Consider the following 16,485-nt stretch of genomic DNA (forward strand, 5'->3'; position numbering starts at 1 on the left):
GTGACAAGAGAAGAATTGTGGAATTGTATGAGGAAGTCTGGAGTGGCAGAGAAGTATGTGAGGGTAGTGCAGGACACAAAGATAGTGTGACAGTGGTGAGATGCGCAATAGGAATGACAGACTCATTCAAGGTGGAGGTGGGAATACACCAAGGATCAGCTCTGAGTCGCAGTGGTGATGTACAGGTTAACCGATGAGATCAGACAGGAGTGTCCATGGACTATGATGTTTGCAGATGACATGGTTATCTGTAGTGAAAGTAGAGAGCAAGTTGAGTCTATTCTGGAGAGGTGGAAATATGCTCTAGAGAGCATGGGAATGAAAATCAGTTGGAGCAAGACTGAGTACGTGTGTGTGTGTGTGTGTGTGTGTGTGTGTGTGTGTGTGTGTGTGTGTGTGTGTGTGTGTGTGTGTGTGTGTGTGTGTGTGTGTGTGTGAATGAGAGGGAGCCCAGTGGAATAGTGTAGTTACAAAGAGGTAGATGTGGTGAAAGTACAGTGAGGAAAATACGTATTTGAACACCCTGCGATTTTGCAAATTCTCCCACTTAGAAATCATGGAGGCGTCTGAAATTTTCATCTTAGGTGCACGTCTACTGTGAGAGACATACAGTAGTGTTCAGAATAATAGTAATGCTATGTGACTAAAAAGATTAATCCAGGTTTTGAGTATATTTCTTATTGTTACATGGGATACAAGGTACCAGTAGATTCAGTAGATTCTCACAAATCCAACAAGACCAAGCATTCATGATACGCACACTCTTAAGGCTATGAAATTGGGCTATTAGTAAAAAAAATAGAAAAGGGGGTGTTCACAATAATAGTAGTGTGGCATTCAGTCAGTGAGTTCGTCAATTTTGTGGAACAAACAGGTGTGAATCAGGTGTCCTCTATTTAAGGATGAAGCCAGCACCTGTTGAACATGCTTTTCTCTTTGAAAGCCTGAGGAAAATGGGATGTTCAAGACATTGTTCAGAAGAACAGCGTAGCTTGATTAAAAAATTGATTGGAGAGGGGAAAACTTATACGCAGGTGCAAAAAATTATAGGCTGTTCATCTACAACAGGGGTGGCCAACCAGTCGGAGACCAAGAGCCACATTTCTTACTGGGTTACAGCAAAGAGCCACTTCAGCACACGGGCACATGAACATGGGCACACACACACACACACACACACACACACACACACACACACACACACACACACACACACACACACACACACACACACACACACACACACACACACACACACCTCTGCTCAGTCAGATTAATTGTAAATACCCCTACAATAGTAAGACGACAGGCCAGCAACATCATACACATCGGCACACCCCCCCAACCATCTCTTCCTCTCCCTCACTCTCTCTCTCACACACACACACACACAGGCTCAGCCAGATTGATGTCACTCCAACATGATAACAAATAACAAATGCCCCAAACCAACATGATAATGACATATTTACTACAGTACCAAGACCACAGGCCAGTCATTTTTCAATAATCAATATAGTGTGCACTTACTATGCATGTCGCTTAGTGGGACTTCTGGCATTCCTTCCCTTGAACAATCCTCCTCAAATCTGGCTCGTACTCCGTTGTTGCCACTCAAAGCAATTCTTTCACATGGGTGTCAGTCATAACAGAGCGGTGTTTTGATTTGACATATTTCATGGTAGAAAACACAGACTCACAGACGTACGTTAAGCCAAACATTGACAGTATTTTAAGTGCAGCCCTTTTGACATTGGGGTATTTTTCCATTGACACACTTTTCCAGAACTCAGTGGTCCCTTCCCTTAAAGCAGGTTTCAGTTGGTCCTCCTCAGCGAGATCAATCATCTCCAACTCAGCGGCTGCCTCATCTGCGACTAAAGGGGCTTTCAAACAGTCCGTATCCGCATTAAATGGGTCGACGAGGAACGTGATCTGTGGCCTTTTCAGTTGTAGATCGCAGAACCGGATCACAAAGGTTTCGTGCAGGTTTTCAACCAGAGTTGCATATCTGGCTCCTTATATTATATATATTATATTATTCATATTCTGTGTTCAACAGTGTGGCGGGACAGTTGGAGGTCTGATGCCATGCGTTTTAGTTTGTCGTTTTCAGGAGACAAGATTTCAACAGCGTCAATTATGCATTTTTTTAACGAACTCCCCTTCGTTGTATGGCTTTTTAGCCCGTGCAATGTTCCAAGCCAGTTTATACGATGCAAGTGTTACTGTCTCTGACTGCTTCGTAAATTTTTTGAAAACCTGTACCTGCTTTTCTGCCTGACTTTTCAAAGTGGTCAGTTTGTGCTTGCGAAGTTCAGTCCCTTTTGGAAATTCCTGGTCAATGTTAGCGTGGAGTGAGCTGAAGTGACGCTGAAGATTTGAAGCCTTGAAATGCACCAATGACGACTGACATATAAGGCAGAATGGCTTGCCATTACGTTCAACGAAAAAATATAAATTCTCCCACTCTGTTAGAAACGTCCTGTTTTCATCTTCATATTTTCTTTTTGCAGTACATTTTTTCCCTGCCATTTTGAGATCTGACAGATCGACCCCCTGACCTTCTTCTTCTTCTTCTTGCAATTTTTCTTTTTGCACCTGCGCATTTGCCATGATCTCGAAATACCGTAATGAACCCAAGTGAAGCACATTTAACAAAATTACCGTATTGAACTTAAGCGAAGCGAACACGCACATAAATACACACACACAAACACAAACTTGGACATGAACGTAAGAGCCGCATGACACCAGGCAAAGAGCCGCATGCGGCTCGTGAGCCGCGGGTTGGCCACTACTGATCTACAATAATCTCCAATGCTTTAAAATGGACAAAAAAAAAACAGAGATGCATGGAAGAAAACAGAAAACAACCATCAAAATGGATAGAAGAATAACCAGAATGGCATTGGCTCACCCATTGATCAGCTCCAGGATGATCAAAGACAGTCTGGAGTTACCTGTAAGTGCTGTGACAGTTAGAAGATGCCTGTGTGAAGCTAATTTATTTGCAAGAATCCCCTGCAAAGTCCCTCTGTTAAATAAAAGACGTGCAGAAGAGGTTACAATTTGCCGAAGAACACATCAACTGGCCTAAAGAGAAATGGAGGAATATTTTGTGGGCTGATGAGAGTAAAATTGTTCTTTTAGGGTCCAAGGGCCGCAGACAGTTTGTGAGATGACCCCCAAACTCTGAATTCAAGCCACAGTTCACAGTGAAGACAGTGAAGCATGGTGGTGCAAGCATCATGATATGGGCATGTTTCTCCTACTATGGTGTTGGGCCTATATATCACATACCAGGTATCATGGATCAGTTTGGATATGTCAAAATACTTGAAGAGGTCATGTTGCCTTATGCTGAAGAGGACATGCCCTTGAAATGGGTGTTTCAACAAGACAATGACCCCAAGCACACTAGTAAATGAGCAAAATCTTGGTTCCAAACCAACAAAATGAATGCCTCGCAGATGTGAAGAAATCATGAAACACTGTGGTTATACAACTAAATACTAGTTTAGTGATTCACAGGATTGCTAAAAAAGCAGTTTGAACATAATAATTTTGAGTTTGTAGCATCAACAGCAGATGCTACTATTATTGTGAACACCCCCTTTTCTACTTTTTTTTTTTTACTAATAGCCCAATTTCATAGACTTAAGAGTGTGCATACCATGAATGCTTGGTCTTGTTGGATTTGTGAGAATCTACTAAATCTACTGGTACCTTGTTTCCCATGTAACAATAAGAAATATACTCAAAACATGGATTAATCTTTTTAGTCACACAGCACTACTACTATTCTGAACACTACTGTAATCTTAAAAAAAAAAAAAATCCGGAAATCACAATGTATGATTTTTTTAATAATTTATTTGTATGTTACTGTTGCAAATAAGTATTTGAACACCTACCAACCAGCAAGAATTCTGGCTCACACAGACCTCTTAATTTTTCTTTAAGAAGTCCTCTTATTTTGCACTCTTTACCTGTATTAATTGCACCTGTTTGAACTTGTTACCTGTATAAAAGACACCTGTTCACATAATCAATCACACTCCAACCTGTCCACCATAGCCAAGACCAAAGAGCTGTCTAAGGACACCAGGGACAAAACTGTAGACCTGCACAAGGCTGAGATGGACTACAGGACTATAGGCAAGCAGCTTGGTAGAAGACAACTGTTATGATTATTTATTAGAAAGTGGAAGAAACACAAGATGACTGTCAATCTCCCTCGGTCTGGGATTCCATGCAAGATCTCACTTTGTGGGGTAAGGATGATTCTGAGAAAGCTCAGAACTACACAGGAGGACCTGGTCAATGACCTGATGAGAGCTGGGACCACAGTCACAAAGATTACATGAGCAACACATGATGCTGTCATGGTTTAAAATCCTGCAGGGAAAGATGAGAGAGGTCTGTAATTTTCATCATAGGTACACTTCAACTATGAGAGACAAAATGGGGGAAAAAATCCAGGAAATCACATTGTAGGATTTTTTTGCGAATTTATTTGTAAATTATGGTAGAAAATAAGTATTTCGTCAAAAACAAAAGTTCAGCTCAATACTTTGTAACATAATCTTTGTTGGCAATGACAGAGGTCAAATGTTTCCTGTAAATCTAGACCAGTGATGTTTTGGGGCTGTTGCTGGGCAACATGGACTTTCAACTCCCTCAACAAATTTTCTATGGGGTTGATGTCTGGAGACTGGCTAGGCCACTCCAGGACCTTGAAATGCTTTTTTTTTTTTTTTTTGCCTGAGTGGTGTGTTTGGGATTATAGTCATGCTGGAAGACCCAGCCACGTTGCATTTTCAGTGCTCTCACTGATGGAAGGAGGTTTTGGCTTAAAATCTTATGATACATGGCCACGATCATCCTTCCCTTAACACAGATCAGTCGCCCTGTGAAAAACAGCCCCAAAGCATGATTTCCACCCCCATGCTTCACAGTAGGTATGGTATTCTTGGAATGCAACTCAGCATTCTTCTTCCTCCAAACACAATGAGTTGAGTTTTTACCAAAATGTTCTATTTTGGTTTCATCTGACCACATGATATTCTCCCAATCCTCTTCTGGTTCATCCATATGCTCTCTGGCAAACTTCAGATGGGCCTGAATATGTACTGGTTTAAGCAGGGGGACACGCCTGGCACTGCAGGATTTGAGTCCCTCTCTGCGTAGTGTGTAGCCTTTGTTACTATGGTCCCAGCTCTCTGCAGGTCATTCATCAGGTCCCTCTGTGTAGTTCTGAGATTTTGTTCACCATTCTCATGATCATTTTGACCCACGGGATGAGATCTTGCGTGGAGCCCTAGATCGAGGGAGATGGTCTGGAATGGTCTTCTGTGTCTTCTATTTTCTTACAATTGCTCCCACAGTTGATTTATTTACACCAACCTGCTTGACTATTGTAGATTCACTCTTCCCAGCCTGGTGCACATCTACAATTTTCTTCCTGGATGTCCTTTGACAGCTCTTTGGTCTTGGCCATGGTTGAGTTTGGAGTCTGACTATTTGAGGCTGTGGACAGGTGTCTTTTATACAGATAATGAGTCCAAACAGATGCCATTAATACAGGTAACAGGTGGAGGACAGAAGAGCTTCTTAAAGAAGTAGTTTCAGGTCTGTGAGAACCAGAAATCTTGCTTGTTTGTGGGTGACCAAATACTTATTTTCCAAGTCCATGGCAACAGCCCCAAAACATCACTGGTCTAGACTTACAGGAAACATTTGACCTCTGTCATTGCCAACAAAGATTATGTTACAAAGTATTGAGCTGAACTTTTGTTTTTGACCAAATACTTATTTTCTACCATAATTTACAAATAAATTCATAAAACATCCTACAATGTGATTTCCTGGATTTTTTTCCCCATTTTGTCTCTCATAGTTGAAGTGTACCTATGATGAAAATTACAGACCTCTCTCATCTTTCTAAGTAGAACTTGCACAATCAGGGACTGACTAAATACTTTTTTTTACCCCACTGTATGTTGTATGCCTTAGAGACGGTGGCACTAACAGACAGGAGGCAGAGCTGACATTGTTGAGATTCTCTTTGGGAGTGATGAAAATGGACACAATTAGGTATGAACATATCAGAGGGACAGCTCAGGTGGGATGGTTTGGAGACAAAGTCAGAGAGGCAATGGTTTGGACATGTGCAGAGGAGGGACCCAGGTTATATAGAGAGAAGGATGCCGAGGATGGAGGTACCAGGCTGGAGGAGATGAGGGAGGCCAAAGAGGAGGTTCATAAATGTGCTGAGGGAGAACATGCACGTGGTTGGTGTGACAGAGGAAGTTACAGAGGACAGGGTGAGATGAAAACGATTGATCTGCTGTGGCGACCCCTAATGGAAGCAGTCGAAAGAAGATTTGTTAGGACCACAAATCAGTCAGTCAGTTAGGCACACTGCAACATCCACCAAGATAAAGACCTGTGTTCCATCCTTTTTTCCCTAAAGACCAATCCCCCATGAATATCTATTCTGGCAAGTCCTCCTGTCTGATTAGTTAGTGTTTATAATTTATCTTGTTTTATTCTGTTGTAGGACTCACCAGATTACACAAACGTCCAGGAGCTGAAGTATTTAGACATGGTTATATGTGAAGCACTGCGTCTCTATCCTCCTGGGTTCAAGTACAAAGATAAGGATGGATGTCACATTACAGTTTTGTTTTTGCACCACAAAGGTTTGCACGAGGCGTTGAACACAACTGTGTGGTGAACGGTCAGTTCCTCCCGAAAGGAGCCATTATAGAGATCCCAGCAGGCTTCCTCCACCATGACCCGGAACACTGGCCAGAGCCCGAGAGCTTCATCCCAGAGAGGTAGGAGGTAGAGGAGTGTACTGCCTGTAGTACAGGCAAATTTGAAGACCCCCATTTTTGTGAAATGAAGGATCATACTGGTTACCATACACATATTGGTTACCACAAGAAAAGGTGGGAGAACATGAATCCCCATCACCAAAGAAGCAAGCATAGTTCATTCTGCAACCTAGAATCAACAGTGAATCCGGAAAGTAACACAGCGATTCACTTTTTAGACATTTTGTTATATTACAGCCTTATTACAAAATGGAGTAAATTCATTTTTTCCCCTCACATTCTACTCACAACACCCCATAATGACGACATGAAAAACGTTTTTGCAAATTTATTTAAAAAACCCTAAGAAATCACGTGTTCAGAAGTATTCACAGCCTCTACTATGAAGCTCAAAATTGAGCTCTGATGCATCCTGTTTTCACTAATCATCCTTGAGATGCTTAACTGGAGTCCATCTGGGGTAAATTCAGTTGATTGGACATGAATTGGAAAAGCACACACCTGTCTACATATAAGGTCCCACAGTTGACAGTGCATGAAAATTCAGTAAGGTATATCTTATATATTATATTCCAATGCATGTCAGAGCACAAACCAAACAAGTATTCACTCCCTTTGCTCAATACTTTGTTGATGCCCCTTTAGCAGCAATTACAGCCTCACGTCTTCTTGAATATGATGCCACAAGCTTGGTGCACCTATCTTTGGGTAGTTTTGTACATTCTTCTTTGCAGCACCTCTCAAGGTCCATCAGGTTGGATGGGGAGCATCTGTGCACAACCATTTTCAGATCACTCCAGAGATGTTCAATCAGATTTGGGTCTGGGCTCTGACTGGGCAAGTTGACTCTAGTCTGGAGAGGCAGAGATATGCTCTGTAGAGCATGGGAATGAAAATCAGTGGGAGCAAGACTGAGTACAAGTGTGTGTGTGTGTGTGTGAATGAGAGGGAGCCCAGTGGGTGAATAGTGCGGTTACAAGGAGGTAGATGTGGTGAAAGTACATGAGTTTAAATACTTGGGGTCAACTGGGGTCACTCAAGGACATTCACAGAGTTGTCCTGAAGCCACTCCGTTGATATGTTGCCTGTGTGCTTAGGGTCATTGCAAATGAGAATACGATGGGTGCTCACTGCACGTACAGTTCACTCTAAGGCTGACTGCTAGCCACTGATGTGCTCTGCAGGTAGGTAAAAGTTCACACATACACAGGAAGGTTCCCTGTACCTCCTCACCTCCCCATGACAACTTGCATGCTTCATTGTTTCAGTGGGATAAAATAAGTTTGGATATTATCTGACGGGACCTCGTATTTTTGGTACATTCAATAACAGCTGAGCCATATTTGCATTTGTGTCTCTCATTCACTAATTCTAAATTCTCAAATTCTCCAGAGGGTTGTTGCCCTCCCCAGCCCACCTGCTAAAATGCCTGTGTCGTTAAGTGGGAGATTAGACTGACTCATGTTTGGATTATTACCACTTAAAAAAAAAGTCAGACACACCTGCAGCTTCTTCCTGCCTTTGTGTTCACTTCAGTGTGATGCACATGCACGCTGGCTGTGCTGTAATAATGCACTTTGTACTAGTGTCCGAATATTTAAAATATGAACGTGCATTGTGTTAATGGAGAAACTTTGCATTTGCAAATCTTGCATTCATTATGGTATCATCAACTCAATAATAATTGATTTGCATGAATTACTATTACACATGTAGCTTGTGGGTGTTGCACTCTCTGTGTCCCTTTTAATTATTTTATTCAAGCAGAAGCTGAAGTCATCAAAATTACAATAAAAAATGCTTGAAAGATTTTTGGGGCGTGATGTTGACGTCGTGATTAGCACTGTTGCCTCACAGTGAGAAGGTCTCGGGATCGCTTCATGCTTGGTTCTATTTGTGTGGAGTTTGCATGTTCTCCCGTATTCCTGTGGGTTCCCTCCGGGTGCTCCAGCTTCCTCCCACATCCAAAGACATGCAGGTTAGGTGAATTAGAAATTTTAAAATGACCTTTTGTATGAATAAGACTGTGAATGTGTTTGTCCATATGTGGTCCTGTGACAGACTGGAGGCATGTCCAGGGTGTACCCTAGCCTGTCGCCCAATGACTGCTAGAATAGGTTGCCGCTCTGGCATGATGCTTAATTTGAACAAGTGGGCATAGAAAATGAATAACGTAAGCAAGCACATTCAATTTTCAAGTAAAAAGAAAAATCATGTTTGAATGGTTAACATTACAGCGCTATACATGCAGGTTTAACAAAGTAAAATGTTGGTGGTGCACCGAAGCTCAATGTATTAGTGTTATGACACTGGTTGAAAAGACTAATATACAACTCCAATTCCAATGAAGTTGGGACATTGTGTAAAATGTAAATAAAAACAGAATACAGTGACTTGCAAATCCTCTTCAACCTATATTCAATTGAATACACCACAAAGACAAGATATTTAATGTTCAAACTGATAAACTTTGTTGTTTTGGTGCAAATATTTGTTCATTTTGAAATGGATGCCTGCAACACTTGGGACGGGGCAACAAAAGACTGGGAAAGTTGATGAATGCTCAAAGAACACCTAATTGGAAACAGGTGAGTGTCATGATTTGGGTATAAAAGGAGCATCCCCAAAAGACTCAGCCATTCACAAGCAAAGACAGGGCGAGGATCATCACTTTGTGAACAACTGCATGAAAAAATAGTCCAACAGTTTAAGAACAATGTTTCTCAACGTTCAATTGTAAGGAATTTAGGGATTCAATCATCTACAGTCCATAATATAATCAGAAGATTCAGAGAATCTGGAGAACTTTCTCCATGTAAGCGGCAAGGCTGAAAACCAACACTGGGGGCTCAGGAACACTTCAGAAAATCACTGTCAGTTAACACAGTTCGTCGCTACATTTACAAGTGCAAGTTAAAACTCCACCATGCAAAGTGAAAGCCATACATCAACAACATCCAGAAATGCCGTTGCCTTCTTTGGGCCCAAGCTCATTTGAAATGGACAGACGCAAAGTGGAAACGTGTGCTGTGGTCTGATGAGTCCACGTTTCATATTGTTTGTGGAAATCATGGATGTCGTGTCCTCTGGACAAAAGAGGAAAAAGACCATCCAGATTGTTACCAGCGCAAAGTTCAAAAGCCAGCATCTGATGGTATGGGGGTGTGTTGGTGCCCATCGCATGGGCAACTTACACATCTGTGATGGCACCATCAATGTTGGAAGGTACATCCAGGTTTTGGAACAACACATGATGCCATCCAAGCAACGTCTTTTTCAGGGACGTCCCTGCTTATTTCAGCAAGACAATGCCAAGCCACATTCTGCACGTGTTACAACAGCGTGGCTTTGTAGTAAAAGAGTGCAGGTACTAGACTGGCCTGCCTGCAGTCCAGACCTGCCACCCATTGAAAACATGTGGCGCATTATGAAGCACAAAATACAACAACGAAGACCCCGGACTGTTGAACAACTGAAGTCGTACATCAAGCAAGAATGGGAAAGAATTCCACCTACAAAGCTTCAACAATTAGTGTCCTCAGTTCCCAAACGTGTTGCAGGCATCCATTTCAAAATGAGCAAATATTTGCACAAAAACAACAAAGTTTATCAGTTTGAACATTAAATATCTTGTCTCTGTGATGTATTCAATTGAATATAGGTTGAAGAGGGTTTGCAAATCATTGTATTCTGTTTTTATTTACATTTTTCCCAATGTCCCAACTTCATTGGAATTGGGGTTGTATTTTGACTTGTTAATTAAAACAGTGCAGACCATCTGATCATGTCCTGTGGATGTTGGATGAGAGGAACTTCACATCGCTGAAATCTTTCCAAAATGAAACTTATGATTGTTGATCCCCAGATTCACACCAGAGGCCAAAGCAAGTCGACATAAGTTTGTTTACCTGCCGTTTGGCGCTGGCCCTCGGAACTGTGTGGGGATGAGGCTCGCCCTGCTCGAAATGAAAATGGCTCTAGTGTGTCTATTCCACAGGTTCAATGTGGTGGCTTGCTCTGAGACCAAGCTGGGTTAAACACAGTAAATACTAAAATCACAAAATGCAGAATCATGACTTTTAGATGGTGTTCATGTCAGTGATTATAGTAATAAGCATTAATTAAGAGTGAGCTATGAGGCAGCCAGTCCTCTCTGTCTGAGCCTGATCCCGTCAGATCTCAGAAGATAAGCAGAGTGGGTTCTGGTTATTCTTTGGATGGGAGATCTCTTTGGAAGACCAGCAGCTGTCTCTGTTTCTCCAGGTAAAACTGGAGTTGTATCAGGAAGGGCATCAAGTGTAAAACTTGTACTAAATCCTAATGTCGATCTGTGCTGGATCCGCTGTGGCGACCGTGAATAAACAGGAACAGCCTCAATTCAAACAACATTAAATGTGTAGTCATCATTTATTAATGTTCAGTATCGTTATAAGTAATGTATAAATTTATTCTGTAGTTAAGTAATGTAAAAATTAAGGCATAGTTAATGTGAATACTATTAATAAATAATTAGTTAAGTTTTAATTCACTGTTGGTTAACAATTATTACTGTATTAATTATTGTACCCTTATTGTAAAGTGTTACCACATCAAATGTGGCCCAGTAAATTTACCATTGTTTTATGTCTTAAAGCTTTTATCTGCTGCACACAACTAAATAATACAATTGTCATTATGGTAGGTAATCAGTATATGTGCATCATGGTTAGTCACTGAATAGGGCAGTGATGATGGCAAATTGGTTAAGCGTGATTATGTGTAGAAGCTTCCCAGTTTAAGGCCGCCACTGCCCATTCCCTGTGTAATGTGGCATTGTCAGGAAGGGCATCTGGGCTACATGTGCCAAATCAACACACAGATCCACCTCCAATCTGCGGTGTTGACCCAGAGTGAAAGAAGGGAGAAGCCAAAGGGACTTATTTGTTATTCACTGAAAAACAGCACTGCTGTTGTTCGCTGATGTGCTTGTCTTGCCTACAGTTTATTCACTCTTGTTTCAACAGGTTCCTCTTGAGTTGAGGTCTTCCAGGACTCTTGGACCAAAAAATGGGATATTTGTGAAAACTCAAAGAAGAGACTCGGGAGGAGGTGATGAGAATTCTGTTTGCTCAGTGTAGAAGACACAATACATCTCCGTAGACCAGAAGCATGTGAACTAGAAGTGGGCGAATCCTTTAATAAACATGAAAATTGTGTTTAGACTGAGAATACTTCACCTGAATGATTGAGTGGTGTGAAGACTAAAGTGATGTCTTCGAGCAACATGTTAGTTTATTGATTATTTTTACACTCTAATGGAGGAAATCAGCACTCATGTTAAAGTGTTTTTGGTTTGTTAGTGCCTTGAACAAAGATTTATGATTTTCTATTCTTGCAGCAAGTAAAATGAATAGATAAGGCTGTACAAATCAAATCATGTATACTGTGTAGTGATTAATAAACTTTAGCCATATATCTTATAAAGCGCCTTCTGTGTGGCTCTGTGCTTCTTTCTGTACAGTAGTGATCAGAATAATAGTAGTGCTATGTGACTAAAAAGATTAATCCAGGTTTTGAGTATATTTCTAATTGTTACATGGGAAACAAGGTACCAGTAGATTCAGTAGATTCTCAAAAATCCAACAAGACCAAGCATTCATGATATGCACACTCTTAAGGCTATGAAATTGGGCTATTAGTAAAAAAAAGTAGAAAAGGGGGTGTTCACAATAATAGTAGCATCTGCTGTTGACGCTACAAACAAAACAATTATGCTCAAACTGCTTTTTTAGCAATCCTGTGAATCACTAAACTAGTATTTAGTTGTATAACCACAGTTTTTCATGATTTCTTCACATCTGCGAGGCATTAATTTTGTTGGTTTGGAACCAAGATTTTGCTTCTTTACTAGTGTGCTTGGGGTCATTGTCTTGTTGAAACACCCATTTCAAGGCCATGTCCTCTTCAGCATAAGGCAACATGACCTCTTCAAGTATTTTGACATATCCAAACTGATCCATGATACCCGGTATGCGATATATAGGCCCAACACCATAGTAGGAGAAACATGCCCATATCATGATGCTTGCACCACCATGCTTCACTGTCTTCACTGTGAACTGTGGCTTGAATTCAGACTTTGGGGGTTGTCTCACAAACTGTCTGCGGCCCTTGGACCCAAAAAGAACAATTTTACTCTCATCAGTCCACAAAATATTCCTCCATTTCTCTTTAGGCCAGTTGATGTGTTCTTTGGCAAATTGTAACCTCTTCTGCACGTCTTTTATTTAACAGAGGGACCTTGCGGGGGGTTCTTGCAAATAAATTAGCTTCACACAGGCGCCTTCTAACTTTCACAGCACTTACAGGTAACTCCAGACTGTCTTTGATCATCCTGGAGCTGATCAATGGGTGAGCCTTTGCCATTCTGGTTATTCTTCTATCTATTTTGATGGTTGTTTTCTGTTTTATTCCACGTGTCTCTGGTTTCTTTTTTATCCATTTTAAAGCATTGGAGATCACTGTAGCCTATAATTTTTTGCACCTGCGTATAAGTTTTCCCCTCTCCAATCAACTTTTTAATCAAACTACGCTGTTCTTCTGAACAATGTCTTGAATGTCCCATTTTCCTCAGGCTTTCAAAGAGAAAAGCATGTTCAACAGGTGCTGGCTTCGTCCTTCAATAGGGGACACCTGATTCACACCTGTTTGTTCCACAAAATTGACGAACTCACTGACTGAATGCCACACTACTATTATTGTGAACACCCCCTTTTCTACTTTTTTTTTTTACTAATAGCCCAATTTCATAGCCTTAAGAGTGTGCATATCATGAATGCTTGGTCTTGTTGGATTTGTGAGAATCTACTGAATCTACTGGTACCTTGTTTCCCATGTAACAATAAGAAATATACTCAAAACCTGGATTAATCTTTTTAGTAACATAGCACTACTATTATTCTGAACACTACTGTACGTGTGTCCATAGCAAACGTGCCACTCTTGGCGTAGTAGCTTTGTGTGTGTGTGTAAGCCATCACCTTACGTGACTGAAAACTGCAAACTGATGCAAACGGAGCAACATTCAAGATAAGATCCAAAATCAATTCAAACTTGAGCATCCAGTTTTGTTTTGGTTTTTTTAAGTCAGTAATTTTGTGCACTGTACAATAGTCTGACCACAAATGGATTCATTTTGAATAGTGTTTCCTTCAATACGTAGAACTTCTTTGGAACTTTTTTTCTTATGCCAAAAAAAAGTATTCCACAGTTTGTACAATTTGCAAGTTTTCTTTTGTTTGTGCACTGTTTATTTACCAATCTGCCTTGAAATTTGTTGAATAAGTATCCAGGGTGCAGTCCAAATTAAATAATTTGCATCATCTTCACACAATCTTTCAATGGAAGTTTTACTTATAATTACTTAAAACTACTTGAGTTTTATTTGATAGCCCATATATTCAATGATAGCCAATGAATATGCAGCATGATTATATTTCTTTTCATGATGTTCAAAGTGATATGTACCAAGAAGAAACACTCACATTTGCTTATGAAAGTGCTGTAGTGTAAAAGTAGTCCCTGCTAGTTCTACCACACCGAATACGTTAATTATCACACAGAAACATCAATCACATTACCATTTCAAAGGTTCCATTTTGATACAAATTCACTGCTAAGTTGCTAATATGTATCTTGCAGACAAACGAATAAAGCGCTTCAGAATCTCACCATGTCATTTAGGTCCTTCAGACTTTTTTGAGAAAATGCTTCAGGGGAGCATAAGCAAAGTGCGCATCTCAGGCCGCGCGGTGCATTATGGGCAGGCTAAAGTTTTCAGCTACCAGTTGACGATTTAAAGCGTTTTTGTAAGCTCAGCGGATTGCCTGTTGCAACCAGGACTACGTACGGCGGTGGACAGAAATGGAAAGAGCTGGTTGTGCTTGCGTGTGCTGCATCTGTACAGAAAGTACCGTTAGTGCCGACAAAGGAGGAAGAGCGCGCTGCTGTCAAAAATGATCCATGCTTGTTGATAGTTGGAGAAAAACAAATTTCTGACCTCTTGAAGGCAACTGACGGATGGTTAGACGAAGTCCAGAGACTGAAACTGTGGATATTGCAGAATATTTGCTAAGCAGGGATGAGAAATTGGGACTCCGCCGGCTTCATAATGACAATGACGGTGAGTCTCACATATAACCTCTTTGGTGTCACGTTTGTTTTGATAAGTTGACATACAATAATATGTGCATGCATTCAGTTTGTTTACAGAACATGTCAATTTTACAATATTATGTGCCACGTCATTCATGGCACGACATTACAGTCATACGCCGATGCACGAAAACAGCGGCACGGTTTCAGGATATTGACAAAATAAATGTGCAAGAAACTTACAATTTTAGTCTGTCTTTTACGGCCGTCTGGATCTTTCTTTTCTGTGGCGAAATCGTGTAGAATGAACGGAGGTTTACAACCACATTTCTTCTTCTTTGTGTCTTTGTTTGGACTTGGCGGAGGTTTGCAATCGTGTTTTCAGCCAACTTTCAAGCCTATAAATTCTGTTCAAGCATTTGAAAACAGCACAATGCGCCCCTGTCATTATTGTATGTGTCGCTTAAGGTTTAAAGCCTTTGAAACAATCCCTGTAAGCCTTAACTTTTACAGTCCGCTAATGCTACTGTATACGAAATTCAATGGGAGCGATGTGAGTGTGGTAGCTGGGATTTTTGCCCCCATTTGACCCACGCATGCGCAGATGCGATGCGCACTTCGCTTATTTAGTATGACTAAAACCTTTCAGCTTCTGGGGCTCTGCCATGCCATCCCCCCCCCCCCCACACACCTTTTTAGGCATTTATTTTTTGATTTCAGCTTCTGGGGGAGCTAAATTGTGACTGATTTCACACAAAGTGCAGCAACAGTGAAAATTAAATATTCTTAAACAAAACAGTAATAATACCACACTCATTTTGCACTCATAATAAGGTTAGGATACCTCCAAAAGTAACGGAACACTTGGTATTTCACACATTTTAATTTGTTTATGCCATTTCAAATACAAAGAATAAAAATTTCTAAAATTATTTTCCCTCAAATGCAAACTGAAAGCAAATCTCTAAAACTTGATAATATCTGTAAATAATAATCAGTTTTATCGCCAGTTTTCTTCAGACAAGTCAGGGGATGGGAACATGAACATTTCCAAGTCAATGAATATGTCTTGGACTTTATTTACATCAGTTATGAAGAAATACAAAAGTTTTTCACCAAAACATCAAATCTAGGCTTGCATCTCAAATGATGATCAGTGGAAACTGGATGCCCTTGAGATCAATTTTGAGCTTCATAGCAAAGGCTGTGAATACTTATGTACGTGTTTTGTTAGCGTATGTATAATATATACACTCAACAAAAATATAAACGCAACACTTTTGGTTTTGCTCCCATTTTGTATGAGATGAACTCAAAGATCTAAAACTTTTTCCACATACACAATATCACCATTTCCCTCAAATATTGTTCACAAACCAGTCTAAATCTGTGATAGTGAGCACTTCTCCTTTGCTGAGATAATCCATCCCACCTCACAGGTGTGCCATATCAAGATGCTGATTAGACACCATGATTAGTGCACAGGTGTGCCTTAGACTGCCCACAA

The 16,485-nt window shown here is 40.7% G+C and overlaps 1 pseudogene; it reads left to right on the top strand.

Annotated features, from left to right (window-relative positions):
- The window catches only part of LOC117514956, a 44,055-nt pseudogene extending 31,743 nt beyond the window's left edge, over positions 1–12,312 (top strand).
- The last annotated feature ends 4,173 nt before the right edge of the window (positions 12,313–16,485 follow it).

Source organism: Thalassophryne amazonica, chromosome 8, assembly GCF_902500255.1.
Source record: "Thalassophryne amazonica chromosome 8, fThaAma1.1, whole genome shotgun sequence".
Taxonomy (NCBI): Eukaryota; Metazoa; Chordata; class Actinopteri; order Batrachoidiformes; family Batrachoididae; genus Thalassophryne; species Thalassophryne amazonica.